We start from the raw sequence: 12,301 nt of genomic DNA, 5'->3' as shown, positions 1-12,301 counted from the left end.
TGGACCTTCTTGCACTCCCTATTATATGTGCTTCTCAGGCCACCAATTTTGCACTTCAAATAGTTGATGTCTGCCGTGGGAATCACTGGCTTTACCAATGCCAACAGTTGATCCAGCGCTACTTTCCTCTTTATTTTGTGATTATAAAAAGGGTGTTTCACCTGCCACAGACAGGGCAGCTCTCTGTATTTATCAATGAAGTTGGGGAGGAAATCATGGATGTTGCATTTATCCATATTCTCTGCAAGACACAACACAAGGCAAACCCTAATGTCAGGCTAAACTCTCATAACCTTGTCCCAATATAGGCCTCAATCTATAAGCAGTATAGGCCACTTATGCCCCAAGTTAAAATTGTACCTTCGTTAGCACAAGCGGCGCTTACGCTACTCTGTCCTCCGCTTACAGATCGTATGTACGATGCACACGTGTTATGCTTTATATACACCGCGCATGCGTGAAAATCCACCCCTGACCTTCTTTCTAGTATATTCCCCACCCCTTCTCTTTCAGCGCAGTGGGAGAACACATGGCGGAGACAGAGCAGGTTCATGATAATAGCAGCAAAGAGGAGGACGACAAAAGCCGGAGCCAGAAATGTCCCGATCCAGGAGGAGATTTAAGGTCTCAAATATGGCCTTTGTAGAGATGGTGGAGATGGTGGACATCTTGAAGAGGGCCGACTATGATGGGAAGTATGGACCGTACCCAAACCCAAATGTGAGAATGGCCAAGATCATGGCTAAAGTTGTGCTAAGTCTGCACAGGAATTTTGGGGTACAATGATCAAAGGATTAATTGAGGAAACGCTGGACAGACCTGAAATTGAGGGAGCACGATCAGTACAGAAGGATCAGGAAAGTGTTGCAAAAGAGTAAGTATTTGTCCTGTGTTCCTATTATTATCAATACTTTAGTGCTGCTCCATGTGCTTTTCTTTACTGTTGTACAGTTTAAAAGGGCAAGTTTCAAGTTCGTGGGCACAGTAATTGTTCCTAGTAAACATCGTTCGTTCGCCCACTAATACAATGTTTTTGGCAGATGCAGGTTAACTACATTTTTTCAGGCCTATTTGTATTAAAAGAAGTTTATTACATTGTTGTCTAGATGTGTTTGTAACTAGAATGAAATGTACAAAATAAAGAGAGCGCAAAGCTGCCCTAGTGTAATACTGTTTAATGCTAAAAATGTGAAATCAAGTTAAAATGATAATGCCGTACACACGGTCGGATTTTCCGATGGAAAATGTGTGATAGTACCTTGTTGTCGGAAATTCAGACCGTGTGTAGGCTCCATCACACATTTTCCATCGGATTTTCCGACACACAAAGTTTGAGAGCAGGCTATAAAATTTTCCGACAACAAAATCCGTTGTCAGAATTTCCGATCGTGTGTACACAAATCCGAAGCACAAAGTGCCACGCATGCTCAGAATAAATAAAGAGATGAAAGCTATTGGCTACTGCCCCATTTATAGTCCCGGCGTACGTGTTTTACGTCACCGCGTTCAGAATGATGGGATTTTCCGACAACTTTGTGTGATTGTGTGTATGCAAGACAAGTTTGAGCTAACATCCATCGGAAAAAATCCTAGGATTTTGTTGTCGGAATGTCCGATCAGTGTCCGACCATGTGTACGGGGCATAACACTCACAAACATGGAGCTGAAAGTTACAAAGTCTCCTGGACTGTATGAATGGGTCAGCTCCCAAAAGCGAGTGATGTGGATGGGGGATGTTATAGTGAGCTCCACTTCCTCATCATGTCAGCCTGCAATTACCTATCAAGATAATAGGACAACAAAACTTTAAACAGTACCATTTGAAAGTATTCAGGCAGGCCCTTGCACTACATGCTTTGGTGAATTCATCCATAAATATGACCACAAAAGAGGTAGGTATAGTGTGTATGGGTTTGGCAAAGTCAGCAGATAGAGTATTTATATCGGTTGACTTAGCGGTTGGGGGGGAGGGAGGGTTCCAAATGAGTTTGGGTCCCCCCAAAAAAAAAGCCTCTTGCACTCTGCCTGAATTTAAGGATAAAAATAACATTTAAACACATTTTAGGGGGTGTTTAGGATAAGCATTACAATGGAGCTGACAAAATACATTGTTAAGTGACTAGGCTAGGTGTGTATGGGCCCAGGATAGCACGCTGGGGAGGTTAGTGAAGGCAAATATGCATGAAGGACAAAAAAGCAACTTTAAAAACTTCCAGCATGCATGAGGACAAAGAGGACATTCACAGCATATTACAATCATGGTAATTAGGGATGAAATAAATACAATACATTAGCAAACATTAAATACGTAGAATGTGATGTTAAAGGATAAAACTTACCTTAATATAGTCCTTCTGCAGGACCTGAATTATGTCAGAACAGGTCTCTGGAATAATGGTCCCCAGAGCCTGGGGGAGATGCCCTTTTGAGAACTTGATGTCCTGCAGACTTCTCCCCATCGCCAAGTACCGCAAGGTGGCGACGAGCCTCTGCTTGGGAGTGATGGCTTGCCGCATGCAGGTGTCCTGCTTCGTAATATAAGGGGACAGCAAAGCCAACAGACTGTGAGAAACAGGGTCCGTCATCCGGAGGTAATTCCTGAAATCATCAGGATTATTCTGCTGGATCTCCTGCAACAAAGGCATGTGAGAGAATTAGTCATGCTGGAGCAACCAATTCTTCGTCCATGAACTCCCCCTAGCCCTGTTCATGGACTGGACTTGGGTCAAAGTAAGAACCATAACACCAAGCCCCTACACAGCGCAAACTCTTTGACGAGTACATACCCACAACATGGCTTCAAAACGGTCAGCTGGTCAGAAGGAACTAACAGAACGCACTGAAATCAGAAAGGCCTGAGAAGAGCGAGCTGAAAATCAGAAATGAGCAGACAAGAACGCACTGAAAAACAGATACGAACTGACAACATGCACTGAAAAACAGATCCAAACCCACAAGCACAAACTGAAGAGCAGTAACGAACTGAAAAGCATGAGGCTGAAAAGCACAAATTGTCTCTCACCAAACTTCTACTAACACAAGATAAACACGATATCAGCAGAAGGAGCCCAAAGGGTGGTGCACTTGGTATTGAACTTCCTTTTTATAGTGCCGTTGTACATGTTGTACGTCACCACGTTCTTGGCGATCAGAATTTCCGACAACATATGTGTGACTGTGTGTATGCAAGACAAGTTTGTGCCAACATCCTTTGGAAAAAAATCCACAGTTTTGTTGTCGGAATGTCCGATCGTCTGTACACGGCATTAATAAATTTTGTAATTAAGTAATTTTTCTCCTTCACTGATGTGCACTGATGAGGCAACACTGATGGGCGCTGATAGACTGAACTGGTGGGCATTGATGAAGTGGCACTTATGGGCACTGATTAGGAGGCACTGATGAGGAGACACTAATATGCCGCACTTACTGATAGGTGGCAATGATATGTGGCACTAATGAGCACTCATAGGCGGCACTGATGGGCACTGTTAGGTGGCACTGATGGGCACTAATAGGTGGCACTGATTGTTACTGAAAGGTGGCAGTGGTGGGCACTGATAGGTGGCAAGGATAGCCGGTACTGATGGGCACTGATGGGCATTTATGGGCGGCACTGATGGGTGACACTGATGGGCATTGATAGACAGCAGTGATGGGCATTGATGGGCAGCACTGATAGGCAGGACTAATAGCCATCATGGACTGGCAACACTAATGGGCACTGATTGGTGGCAGTTGTGGACAGTGATTGCTGGCAGTGATGGGCACTGATTGCTGGCACTGGTGGGCACTTATCGCTGGAACTAATTTGTGGCACTGGTGGTGCTATTGTAATCAGGGCACTGATGTGGGGCTGGGATCTGGTGTCTGGTAAGATAACCACTACACATACAGTAGCACAGACCAAGCTATCGGACACTGTGCATGTGAAATAATAACAAGGACAGGGCAAAGATACTCTGTCTGTCACAAGGATTTGGATATACAGCTGCAACAGATCTTGAAATGCATAGCATTTTGGGTTTTGCATAGAGTGCTTATTTCACTGTGTAAGCAATATTGCTTAAAGTGGGCCTATACTGTGGAAGCTATGCCTAAAATCAGAAAAGCAGATGGCAAAAGATTAGGCACCAATATTGCCTGGAAGCTCAATGCAGCTAATCTTTAACCCAAGACTAACTTACCATGTCTTGTTCCTTGTCTCCTGATGTCGGCTCTGCCCTCCCTAATGACAGGTGGGGTAATGATTAAGAAGCAGCAGGAGAGAAAGCACAAATATTCAGAATGAATGAAGCAGAAGCAGGTCCTCAAGTCCAGCTTTTTCACCAGCAAGAAGAACAGCATACAACATAGTCAACTTTAAATCTGATGAGACTAGCATTGATCAGAGTAGAGGATGTGGCTTAAATCAGAGGTCCTCAACCCCCAAAGTTTCATTTGTAAATACAGCAGCTCCCATTACCGCCTGAGCTCTTATCAGATCAGCGGCAGCATTAGATTCTCATAGGACCCTACTGTAAAGTGCACATAAGAGAGATCTAGCTTGCGCCCTCCTTATAGGAATCAAATGCCTGATAATCTGAGGTGGAGCTGAAGCAGTAATGCTAGCGCTGGGGAGCTACAAATACAAAATATAATTTGTGAGTAAGCTGGGTGAATGGACTTTCCTCGTGCTAGAATGGGATTAAAGTGGTTCTAAAGGTTGAAGGTTTTTTACCTTCATGCATTCTATGCACGATGGCAAAAAAACATTCTGTGTGCAGCAGCCCCCCTAGCCCCCCTAATACTTACCTGAGCCCCCTCTCGATCCAGCAATGTGCACAAGAGCATTGGCTTTAATATCACTTTACCTGCTTGAGATGGTGGCCTTAAAAGTGTGTTTGAAACAACTTGAAAATCTCCTGAAATTCTGGATTAAAGTCCAGGTGGAGAAATCCTGAGATGTCCACAAAAGCACTGAAAAGACTGCTTCCATTTCCATATTCCTATCCTTGTGAAGCAGGGTTTTCTGCAGTGACAAGACAAGATTATGGAGTACACTGAACATTAGCAATACACTTTGAGTGTCACTGTCTCCCATCACCCTCAGATGGGACCATCTAGCTGCAGGAAAACAAACACAGGGCTTTCACTGATTCTGCATTATGGTGAGTTGTAGAATTATTTTTTAATATATTACAAATATATTACAATGTAGTAATAATAGAAATAAAGTGCACAAAAAATGTAATATACTTAAATCATCTGGAAACCATCTTTTCCCCAGTCCATGGAAAAATTGTCTTCCACGAAACTGGTCCCAGGTAACTTCACACTACAGATATGCAACTATGAGATTCCCAGAACAGCAGTACTTAGACACAATGACATGTTAGGAAGTGCACTGTTATTTTTTTCAGGAGGAATTTTTTTTTTTTTTTTTTTAACAACAAGGTTGGTCTTTATTGAGAAGACATAATATAGCAATAAGCAGTCATACATTGGTTGTGCACAAAAATTCCAGATATATGCAATCAAAAGACACAAAGAATAAAATGAAAAAATAGAAAAATAAAAAGAAAATGTGTAGGGAGTTACAGCCAATACAGAGCAGTAATTCTAAACAATACCCCCCATCCAATGATGAATGAAAGGGAAAGGAACAACCACCCCAGCATCCCTTCACCTGGGTATAGCACCCTAAACCTACTTCAGTAAAGAATTAGAATTGTTCAATCCAGGGTAACCAAATTCGGTCAAACTTCTGCGGGCATCCCCTATTTGTATATGTCAACTTACACATAGGTAGTACAGCATTTATGGAGGAATCCCAGGACTCCACCTTCGGGGGAGAAGGCGAGGCCCATTTCTTTAAGACTTCCTTCTTAGCGTAGAAAAGCAAAAATTAGAACAATAGCTTTGTATACCTGGCGATACTGTTAGTGTTAGCTGTAACCGGATATTAATACTTTCAAAAACCCCAGCCCAACGTCATAATCAAGGGACAGGTCCAAAACATATGTATGTACGTGCTATCTGGGGATTGGCATCTGGGACAGTTAGGCGATCTATGAGGGTAGATCCGGTTCAGTCTCTGAGGTGTATAGTATATTTGATGCATAAATTTAGTTTGCAGCAGCTTAACTCTAGAGGATATCACAAGTTTAGACCTATCTTCAAAGCATTCCTCCCACGCCTCCCTGTCTAGACTAGGAATGTCAGCCTGCCACTTTTCCCATAATTTGTCTAATTTAGGTGAATCTGTTCTTAACAGGGCAAGATACAATGTAGATAGGGTCTTTTAAAGGTATTCCTGAGCAAGAATAGTCTCAATGGGGTCTGTTTTTAGCCCTATAGGTCCAGGAAATTGGGCCCTAATTGCATGTTGCAGCTGATAATATATAAATAACATTCTTCCTGGGAGTCCATATCTCTCCACCAGATCACTGAAGGAGAGCAATGTCCCCCACTGGATGATATCCTGAAGGACCTTAATCCCATATCAAGCCCACAACTGTGGATCTGGAAAAGTCCTTAGGTGAGGGAGTGAAGGGTTCCCCCACACTGGGCAGAAAGGAGAGTATTGGTGAGGCTGTATGAACCTTTTACTAGCGGCAGACCATACTTTGAGGGTTATCTTAGTGGGACCTGGAAGCGAAGGATATGCAGAGGGTCCTTTGTATACCAAGTTCCCAAGTTTTTTAAAAGAGCCTTATGCCCTGTACACACGGTCGGATTTTCTGATGGAAAATGTGTGATAGGACCTTGTTGTCGGAAATACTGACCGTGTGTAGGCTCCATCACACATTTTCCATCGGATTTTCCGACACACAAAGTTTGAGAGCAGGATATAAAATTTTCCGACAACAAAATCCATTGTCGGAAATTCAGATCGTGTGTACACAAATCCAATGGACAAAGTGCCACGCATGCTCAGAATAAATAAAGAGATGAAAGCTATTGGCTACTGCCCCGTTTATAGCCCCGACGTACGTGTTTTACGTCACCGCGTTTAGAACGATCGGATTTTCCAACAACTTTGTGTGACCGTGTGTATGCAAGACAAGTTTGAGCCAACATCCGTCGGAAAAAATCCCAGGATTTCGTTGTCGGAATGTCCGAACAAAGTCCGACCGTGTGTACGGGGCATAAGACTGCAGCTTCCAGACAAGTAGCCACATTCTTCTGTGACTGCTCAAACCACCATCTCACTGTGACTAGGATCGCTGCTCAATAATACACCTGCAAACTGGGCAGCGCAAGACCCCCAAACTGCACCGGTAGCTGGCAAGTCTCGGGGAGGAAACCCACTACAAAAACGAGCCTATACACGTGTCCATGTCTTTAAAAAAAGAAACGGGAAGCCATACCGGACAGTTATGAAATATATAGTTAAATCTAGGTAGGTATAGCATTTTCAGTATATTAATGCGGCCCATAAGATTAAGTGGTAATGCCCACCATCTGGAGCAGTGCTCCTTAAGTTTTGTGACAATAGGCTGAAGATTAAGATGACGAAAGGCTTGTAAGTCTCTAGTTACCTGAATTCCCAGATATTTAAACTCCTCCACCCAGAGCAGCGGAGTCGGTGACACCACTTCTCGGGCCTGAGGATCTAGCGGAAATATGACTAATTTGGGCCAATTAATCTTTACCCCAGAAAATTGACCAAATTTGTTGAAGGTCTCCAGTGCTGCCTGCAGTGAGCCCTCAGCATCATGCAAGTAGGGCAGAGCGTCGTCCGCATATAAAGAAATTTTCTCTTCCAGAGGGCCAACTTTGAGTCCCTGAATAGCACCTGACTCCCGAATCAGTATAGCTAGCGGTTCAAGGGCCAGAGCAAACAGGCTGGGTGATAACGGACAACCCTGCCTGGTGCCCCTCTGGAGGAGAAAAAAAATCAGACAGGGTGTCTTTTACACGAATCCTGGCCTTAGGGGATTTATAGAGCAATCCTAGCCAGCGAAGAAACTTTGGGCCAAAGCCGAAGCGTTTCAGGACCTCCCATAGATACTCCCACTCCACGGAGTCAAACGCTTTCTCCGCATCCAAGGAGGCTATGACTCTGGTACCGCCATTATCGTGAGCCGTGTCTAACTTAAGATACAGTCTATGGATATTGATATCGGTGCCCTTCCCCAGCATGAACCCTGTCTGATCGTGATGGACCAGATCCTCAATCACTGTGGCTAGTCTTAGAGCCAGGATTTTTGCCAAAAGTTTAGCATCGGCATTTATCAGTGATATAGGCCTGTATGGGGAACATTCTTCAGGGTCCTTACCGGGTTTGGGCACCAACACCACCATCGCTTCGGAAATAGAATCTGGAAGAGAACCTATATCAGAGAATTGTAAGAGGAGAGAAGTCAATTTAGCGGCCAGCAGCTCCTGGTGGACTGAGTAAAACTCTATGGATAAGCCATCCGGACCAGGGGCCTTCCCCGTTTGCATGCAGCCCATGGCCATTTGTATCTCCTCCAACGTTATATCCTCATCCAGAGACTTACTCCTATCTGAGTCCAATGTAGGAACCGGGATCTGGTCTAGGTAGTCAGTCAGGTCCTTGTTAGCATAATTTGCTTTTGAGGAGTATAGGTCTTGGTAAAATTCTAAAAAGCGATTACCAGTCGTTTCTGGGGTGGTCAGAAGTGCTCCATCACCGTCCCTCAGCCTACCCACATGCATCGACGCGATCTGTCCTTTGGCTAGCCAAGCTAGGAGCCTACCGTTTTTGTCTCCGTATTCGAATACCCTCTGCGCACTGGCTACCACAGATTTTTTTGGTGAGATCAACCCAAAGTAGGGATAGTTCCCTCAGAGTACATTGCAAAGAAACATAATTGTCTGGGTTTGGGGTTTGGACATACACTTTTTCCTTTTCCTGGGTCTGAACCTCAAGCTGCCTAAGAGACTGCACCAATGTCCTCTTTTTATGTGCTATCTTTTTAATGTACTCCCCCCTAACCCAAGCCTTAAAGGCATCCCATAATATGAGTGGACCTGATGATTCTGCATTACTTATCCAATAGTTACATAGTGCCTCAGGTATTTCTTCTTGGATCTCCGTGTCCACAATCCAGTATTTGGATAGTCTCCACACCCCCCGACCCCTCGGCAAAGCCGCCCTAACCGTGACCAGCAATGGAGCATGATCTGAGATGCCCCGAGGGAGAATCTCAGTGGATGCCATCTCCCCTAGCAGGTCACGGGAGGCAAAGGCCAAGTCTATATGGGACAATGTCTGATAGGTGGTGGAGAGGCTGGTAAACTGGGCATCAGAGGGGTGAAAGTGTCTCCAGAGATCTGTCAGGTCAAATGTGGATGCCCATTGAGCTAACCCGGAATAGGCAGGGGGGTAGCATGAAGTCTGTCCACATCAGTTGAAGTGACTAGATTGAAGTCTCCCACATACAACACCCTATCCACAGCATATTGTATGACAGTTTGCATTAGAGTATGCAGTAGGGTAATATCAGCAGGTGGAGGCAAGTATATCCCCACTATTACATAGGGTATCCCTTCTATTAGAGCATGTACAATAACATACCTCCCCCCGGGATCCGTCTTAACTACCAGAAGTTGGAAAGCCGGGGATCTGTGCACCAAAACACTCACTCCTCTAGCGTAGTTAGAATAATAAGCATGGTAATGGGCACAAACCCAGACTCTCCTTAACCCTAGAATCCTGGCACCCACTAGGTGTAAAATGCAAATCTTGGGATTATGCTGTTGAATATATTTAAACACTAGGGACCTTTTAATGGCAGAATTAAGGCCTCTGATGTTCCAAGAGAGCAAGGTAAAGTTAGCCATATTCCCCCCATAAACATGAGTGAAGGATACTGACTTGCCAATAGATTTTATATCCATCCACGGGTGTAAAAGAACCATGCCATTCTCGGTGCTCTAGCAACCGCCACATCTAGACCGCATGACTGATACACACCTGCCGATGCCTCCCCGTGGGATGTGTTATGCATGTTCCATAGACCAACCAAGGAAAACAAAAAATTTGAAATTATAAAAACAACTCCCCTGCTGATGGCAACGGCCATCCAACTCGCCCCCCCCCCACCCCGTGCACCTCTAAACAGCGAGAAGCACATCATCCCAAAAACAATAACTGATGACCAAGTTAGAAAACTTGGGAGGCGTGCACCAGATTAGGCCATTACAACGTTTGTAATTACATTCCAGGAAAAAGTAATTAAGAGGAAGAATAAAAAACAATAAGAAAATATAAAAAATAAGATTGTCAATTGAGTTGCTGTAAAAATTAGTATCTTGGACAGTTATAACTTCCCTAAGACAGCCATCTGGGTCACGAACCAGGCCACCTAGAGGATCTGTAGCTCTGTGACTCCATAGCAGGGTACAGTACAAGGAGGTTCACGAGTGGGAGCAAAATTCTCAGGGCCACATACCCAGGCTAGTCCTGCACATAACATCTTCTTCACCTCCTTATTGCAGCTCCTCCAAACCAAGACCACAGACAAAAATGAGGCAAGCTTGGGATAGGAGAGTGCACTATAGAGGCAGAGTCTCCAGCCAGGCGTCGGCATCTTTGGGGCTTGTGAAGATCCTCACTGTTTCGCCATCGACGACCCGTAACTTTGCCGGGAACAGGATGCTGTAACGAATTCCCTTCACTCTAAGCTTCGCTTTCACAGCGCTGAATGAGCGACGTTGCCTCTGTGTCTCTAAAGTGTAATCCAGGAACATCAGAAGTTTGACGTTGCCATATGGGATATCACCTGCCTCACGGGCCGCCCGCAACATCATCTCTATCCCGGAAGTTCATTAAGCGTAAAATGAATGTGCGGGGGGGGAGCACCCTCCGGTCCCAGTCTCGGCGGCACTCGGTGGGCCCTCTCCACCGTAAAGTAAGGGGAGAGCTGAGCCGCTGGAAGTAACGATCGCAGCAGGTCTTCTGTAAATCCAGTAGGGTTGCGCCCCTCCACACCCGCCGGTAGACCAACAATATAGAGGTTTTTCCTGCGACTGCGATTTTCGGTGTCTTCTGCCCGATATTCAAGCGCCTGCACCTTTGTTTGAAGAGATCTGATAGAGGCCTCGTGGTCAGTCACCGTGTCTTCCACTACCCCAACACGCTGCTCTGCAGCCGTTATCCTGGAACGGATCTTATCAAGATCTTGCCGCATCAATCCCACGTCTAGTTGCACAGCCTCTATTTTGGATGTGAGCGCTGTTTGGCAGGTTGTTGTAGCTGCCATCACCTCCAGAATACCAGGTGGAGCGGCCTGCTCCTCCTGGTCTGTCTGCGACGCCATGTTACAAAGGCACGCTGGCGTGTGCTGCCAATCCAAGGACGGGTTCACTTCTTCCACAATGCCGGGAGGAAATTGCAGCTTCTCGCCCCTTTTCGGGCCCCCCGGGGTTCTAGAAGGCATATAGTTCCTATTAGTCCTCAGATGTGTTAGATCTATCCAGATACGGATCTATATACAGATTTTTCTCCAGCAGAGCTCAGTCAGCACGTCTGCTCAGTTCTGCATCCTGGCCATGCCCCCTTTTCAGGAGGAATTTAAAGCAAAAGGGGGGTTTTCAAGGTACTGCTTAGCCACAGCTACCTTTTCTAGATGTTCTTTATAAGTTAGTCTTCATCCTCAAAGTTTGCTCCTTTCCTTACTGATAGTATGGACCCAGCCACATTAAAAGTTTTATATCCCACTCTAGCCTCCGTTCCCAATCAATGCCTTGTATGGGGAAGCGCATCAGTTGGAGCACTGTGTAGCCGCGGCTGTTTGAATGTACTGTTCACCGTCTTTTTTGGATGTCAGTGCCTAAGAAGTTTTCAATAAATTTTTGAACTGAAGTACTGCACCATGAAGCCTCTCTTTTCTATTATATGATTTATCCCATTGCTGGAGACTTCCTGGATAAGGATATCACTGCAGCTGCAGGACAACTATACTGCTGGAGAGCTTGCTGTATTACAAGGATCCCTTCAGTGGATGAACCCGTGGAAGAATATCCCTGATCTGGGTGATCCCTTGATGAGCGTGTTTGATCTCAATAATTTGAAATCCAGCAAATCTGCTAAGCGGTGTTGTTTGTTTTATTCTCTGGGTAGAAGCATCAAGTGATTTCTCCAGTGTCCTTCAATATCGTTCAGTACCTTTTTTTGGACTTTTATTGTGTTTTAAAGTGTATTGTCATCACATACCATTGTCACCTTTCCCTTTTATATTAAGGGAGCTATATATATATTGTTTGGTTGCACACTTCTCTTTTTATACATGTTATTAGCTGAATTCTCAGGCTATTTAAGTTGCAACACCAGTGTGTATTTTTTTTT

Source organism: Aquarana catesbeiana, linkage group LG01 (genome assembly GCF_042186555.1).
Source record: "Aquarana catesbeiana isolate 2022-GZ linkage group LG01, ASM4218655v1, whole genome shotgun sequence".
Classification (NCBI taxonomy): domain Eukaryota; kingdom Metazoa; phylum Chordata; class Amphibia; order Anura; family Ranidae; genus Aquarana; species Aquarana catesbeiana.
This window is presented reverse-complemented; position numbering follows the sequence as displayed.